Below are 6,000 nucleotides of genomic sequence, written 5' to 3'. Positions count from 1 at the left end.
TTCATCCCCCAGCTGGGGGGTCTTTGTGTCGTCCCGCTCTGAGTCAGGCTCAACCCGTCCACCTCGACCCTGCTCCACCCTCCATGACCCACCAGCTCCTTACGCCCAGCACAGATGGTGCAGGAAGCAGTGAGTCTGTGGGAGTGGGAGCAGTGACTCAGCACTCTGTGGGGATGGGGTCATGCTGCCTCTGATAACAGAACCCCCCCCCCGTGTTTACTGGAAGCTCTGACCTGACCCCGCCTGAGTGTTTAAAGCAGCTCCACTGCTCCCACTGGGATCAATCAATCAATAATCAATCAGAGCCCCCAATCCCAGCTGATCTGTTATCAACAGGAGTCTTATTAATGGTCAGGGTTCTACCTTCATACTGGGAATATCTCCAGATTTATCACTTCTTAATGGACTTTTTCAGAACTTCTTCAGTCCAGCAGATAGAACCATGACATTTAGGAGGACAAACATCTGAGTTCTGGAACAAACTGACTCCAGATCAGTTTAAATCCATCCAGGAGTCTCAGTCTGAACAGCTGGTTGTCTTACCATGAAATATTTAAAAAAAAAAAAAAAAAATGTGTTTTGAAAGAAAAATCTCAGTAAAACCAATAAAAATTACAAAATGTTTTAAATATATAAATGTACAACAATATTAAAAATTTAGAAAAAATATTTCACTAAAAATACCGATATAGATAATAGTCTATAATTACAAGTTTTATTTTCAAAGCTTCTTTCTTTGTCCACTGTGTCAAATCTGCATCGTATAAATGTGTTAAAATAAATGTCATGGAGCAAAAAGGTGCATAAAATGGAAATACTGGAGCTGGTTTTATTATGTGAAGCTGAAAAACAGCTTGAAGGAAGCAAAGATAAACACAACCACTGTGATTTTACTGCTATTATAAAGACTTTTTTGACATCCCTAACAATATTAATAATAACAATACATTTTATTTACAGAGCAAAGTGTCCAGGTGTAACATGTAACGTATTCAGGTGTAACATGTAACGTATTCAGGTGTAACAGGTAAGGTGTTCAGGTGTAACAGGTAAGGTGTTCAGGTGTAACATGTAACGTATTCAGGTGTAACATCTAAGGTGTTCAGGTGTAACAGGTAAGATGTTCAGGTGTAACATGTAAGGTGTTCAGGTGTAACATGTAATGTGTTCAGGTGTAACAGGTAATGTGTTCAGGTGTAACAGGTAAGGTGTTCAGGTGTAACATGTAAGGTGTTCAGGTGTAACATGTAACGTATTCAGGTGTAACATGTAAGGTGTTCAGGTGTAACATGTAAGGTGTTCAGGTGTAACATGTAAGGTGTTCAGGTGTTCAGGTGTAACATGTAAGGTGTTCAGATGTAACAGGTAAGGTGGTCAGGTGTAACATGTAATGTGTTCAGGTGTTCAGGTGTAACAGGTAAGGTGTTCAGGTGTAACATGTAAAGTGTTCAGGTGTAACATGTAAGGTGTTCAGGTGTAACAGGTAAGGTGTTCAGGTGTAACATGTAATGTGTTCAGGTGTTCAGGTGTAACAGGTAAGGTGTTCAGGTGTAACATGTAAGGTGTTCAGGTGTAACAGGTAAGGTGTTCAGGTGTAACAGGTAAGGTGTTCAGGTGTAACATGTAAGGTGTTCAGGTGTTCAGGTGTAACATGTAAGGTGTTCAGGTGTAACATGTAATGTGTTCAGGTGTAACATGTAAAGTGTTCAGGTGTTCAGGTGTAACAGGTAAGGTGTTCAGGTGTAACATGTAAAGTGTTCAGGTGTTCAGGTGTAACAGGTAAGGTGTTCAGGTGTAACAGGTAAGGTGTTCAGGTGTAACATGTAAGGTGTTCAGGTGTAACATGTAATGTGTTCAGGTGTAACAGGTAAGGTGTTCAGGTGTAACATGTAAGGTGTTCAGGTGTAACATGTAAGGTGTTCAGGTGTAACATGTAATGTGTTCAGGTGTAACAGGTAAGGTGTTCAGGTGTAACATGTAAGGTGTTCAGGTGTAACATGTAATGTGTTCAGGTGTAACATGTAAAGTGTTCAGGTGTTCAGGTGTTACATGTAAGGTGTTCAGGTGTAACATGTAAAGTGTTCAGGTGTAACATGTAAGGTGTTCAGGTGTAACAGGTAAGGTGTTCAGGTGTAACATGTAAGGTGTTCAGGTGTAACATGTAAAGTGTTCAGGTGTAACATGTAAGGTGTTCAGGTGTAACAGGTAAGGTGTTCAGGTGTAACATGTAACGTATTCAGGTGTAACATGTAAGGTGTTCAGGTGTAACATGTAAGGTGTTCAGGTGTAACATGTAAGGTGTTCAGGTGTTCAGGTGTAACATGTAAGGTGTTCAGGTGTAACAGGTAAGGTGGTCAGGTGTAACATGTAATGTGTTCAGGTGTTCAGGTGTAACATGTAAGGTGTTCAGGTGTAACAGGTAAGGTGTTCAGGTGTAACATGTAATGTGTTCAGGTGTTCAGGTGTAACAGGTAAGGTGTTAAGGTGTAACATGTAAAGTGTTCAGGTGTTCAGGTGTAACAGGTAAGGTGTTCAGGTGTAACATGTAATGTGTTCAGGTGTTCAGGTGTAACAGGTAAGGTGTTAAGGTGTAACATGTAAAGTGTTCAGGTGTTCAAGTGTAACAGGTAAGGTGTTCAGGTGTAACATGTAATGTGTTCAGGTGTTCAGGTGTAACAGGTAAGGTGTTAAGGTGTAACATGTAAAGTGTTCAGGTGTTCAAGTGTAACAGGTAAGGTGTTCAGGTGTAACATGTAATGTGTTCAGGTGTTCAGGTGTAACAGGTAAGGTGTTCAGGTGTAACATGTAATGTGTTCAGGTGTTCAGGTGTAACATGTAAGGTGTTCAGGTGTAACATGTAATGTGTTCAGGTGTAACAGGTAAGGTGTTCAGGTGTAACATGTAAGGTGTTCAGGTGTTCAGGTGTAACAGGTAAGGTGTTCAGGTGTAACATGTAATGTGTTCAGGTGTTCAGGTGTAACAGGTAAGGTGTTCAGGTGTAACATGTAATGTGTTCAGGTGTAACATGTAATGTGTTCAGGTGTTCAGGTGTAACAGGTAAGGTGTTCAGGTGTAACATGTAAGGTGTTCAGGTGTTCAGGTGTAACAGGTAAGGTGTTCAGGTGTAACATGTAATGTGTTCAGGTGTTCAGGTGTAACAGGTAAGGTGTTCAGGTGTAACAGGTAAGGTGTTCAGGTGTAATCCAGATAGGTATCCAGCAGGTCTGTGTCCTCTGACTCACAGAACTGAGGGGCGTATTGTGCTTAGTCACAGGTTGTCTGCTGCTCTCTGAAGACATTTTAACTCCCTTTATGTAACAGTGAAGTCCAAGTCATGTGTCCAAAGCCTCAGCAGATTTCAGTCCAATCTCAGAGTGATTAGCGAGGCTTTTCTTGCTATCCTTAGCGTCCATGCATGTGATTAGCAGGTAGGCCGCTGCTGCAGAAGCTCAGGAGGTTTCTCTGCAGCTGCTCTCTGGGACTTTACAGCTCCGGGAATATTTTGTGTAGTTTTTTAAATTGTCGGGATCATGATTGTGGATCAGGTGAGTAACCTTCTGAATGTAAACTTATAATTATACTGTACATTTAACCTGCTGAAACAGTGACATGAAAATATGTTTCACTTACAGAAAATCAAATGAAGTTCACGTTTGAATCTGGTTGGTTAGTTGCAGAGAAATGATGCATGAATCAGTGTTGAACTCCAGGATTTAACAATCAACTGAAATCATGATTGTAATCAATGCAGTAAATGAACCATGAAGGTCCTGTACATTATGCAGTGAGTCAGAGCTTTACTGTCATCCTCTGACTCAGTCATGGTGTTCTAGAATCTCATGTGTTGTTTCTCCATCTTGTTTTAAAATTATGGGACAGAAGCAGGACTTCAAATCTATTTGAAATATGACAGAAATTTTGCTGATGTTGTTCAGTCCTGGAGGACTCCTGCAGGCCGGTCTGCAGGATGCAACTTTTATCTTCCTTGTTTAGACTGTTTGGAAGCCTCTGAGATCCTCTTTATCCCAGATCAGATGCTAGCTTGTCCTGCTGAATTCAGAAGTCCTTTATTTTAATCCAGTGAGTTGAAACCTGCTGTGTGTTTGTTTAGCAGCAGCTAATTTGCAGAATAATTATTCTTATAAATCTGTGCTTTCTGCAAACACTACAGTACAGTGAGTTACATACACATATTTATCTTAAAATGACCGTTTACTGCCTGCCTTAACCACCTAGCACTAATGATTATACCTGTAGTGTTTGCATCCTGCAGCAGAGCAGCTCTAAAACTATACTGTTGTGGTTGTTTCTGATTTTAAGCTTTGTCTTATTCCTGAGTTCATAAAAAACGTGGAAAATGTCAGAATTCAGCATCAGACATTCAGTAATGTGCTTTTCTCCTGTAGGCCGTGCATGATATGATTGATCCTAAAACATATTTTACAAAGAATGCATTCAAGACTCTGATATAAATTCACTGAAATAGAATTTACCTTCCTAATCCTGGATTATGAGCACAGAATCACCTTTTCTACTCAACTAGTATTGAAGACAATGGAAAGCGTTTGCAGGCTATAAATGATTGTAGGTTGGTTAAAGACTTGGCAGCGCGACATGTCAGAGTATTTACAGCGATAAATGACTTTTCTCTGCTCTGCCAGGCTGTTGAGCTGCAGGAACACTGGCTGTTTTCCTTACAGCGCTGCTAATACAAGAACAAGGACAACAGCCAAACCTGCCCTTTATAGGTGTCAGTCAAGCTTAGCCTATTTTACCGCTTCCAGAATGTGCAGCGTTTTTATTTGCATTTCATAGTGGGCTTGCATCGCTTTCCATCAGGCAACAATGAGGCGTGTTTACCTCCAGTATAGTCCCGGTAAGAATGCATTGTGCTTATTGCAGAGGTTTCTAAGTAATCCCTGTGTTTTAATTGCAGGAGAAGCTGCCTGAGGATGTATTTTCGTCAGTGAAAATCGCTGAGGTAATGTCCACTTCCACTGCTCACTCGGTCTTAAGCTTGTTATTTAAAGTCACTTGGAGGATGTATTTGTGGCTGTATCCTCGTTATCCCTGCCTCCATTTACTCTTTGATCTTCAGCTGCGTGTTCGCGTGTCACGGCAGCGTCACGGCAGTCCCACTGTGAGAACAAATCCTCTCTGAGTTTGGTTCAGCTGCACTGACCACAGTAAACCCCCGCTGTACATGCAGGTAAAGGTGTTTCTGTGTCCAGAGCTACCATCTGCTCAGATCTGCAGCCCTCCAGGTTGGTGGGTTTCCAGTAAATCTTCAGCTATAGGAGCTTCTTGGAACAGCGCAGAAACAGACTGAAAAAGAAGCCAGTAAAGTTAAATGTAGAAGGGCCTTATAGTGATTAAACCTGCAGACTTACAGGTGTCTGTGTACGGATTGTCTTTTCTGAGCAGCCTTATGTCAGCGCTCATCAGCCATGTTTGGTTCTAATTTAGACTTAAGTCCTTCAGAGAACAGCTGAGGAACCACGCTCTGTTACGAAGCAGTGCTTAAAGAGGACCAAACTGGAGGCTGATGGTGTTCCTGCAGGCTGTCTGAGGATAAAATGGAAAGAAACCAAGAGCTCCGTCACGTCTGTTTCTTTTGCTTTTACCTCCAACTGGGGCCACATAAAGTCTCGTTCTGATTTGACTTGGATATGAGTCAGTTTTAGTGGGAATAGTCTTTATTTTCAGATTTCTTTTGCACTAAAACAAACATGAAAATGATGATGTGAGTTCTGCTGCAGTCTGGAATACAGAATCCTGCAAAAAGTGATTTTTAGGGATCTCTGCAACACCACACACTTTAAATTATAATACTGTGACACATTTTCATTTATCACAACCTTTGCAGTTCCTTTGGTCTGGATATGTCTTTATGTCTTTCTTTAATAGGACGGGACAGTACATATTAATGAACCTACGATCTCAGAAATTTACTCAAGGTTGCAGTAAATAAGCCGGATTTAGCACAAGGCTAATTTTTAT

The sequence above is a fragment of the Acanthochromis polyacanthus genome, chromosome 16 (genome assembly GCF_021347895.1).
Source record: "Acanthochromis polyacanthus isolate Apoly-LR-REF ecotype Palm Island chromosome 16, KAUST_Apoly_ChrSc, whole genome shotgun sequence".
Classification (NCBI taxonomy): domain Eukaryota; kingdom Metazoa; phylum Chordata; class Actinopteri; family Pomacentridae; genus Acanthochromis; species Acanthochromis polyacanthus.
The sequence above is the reverse complement of the archived record's forward strand: the minus strand, read 5'-3'. Positions refer to the sequence as shown.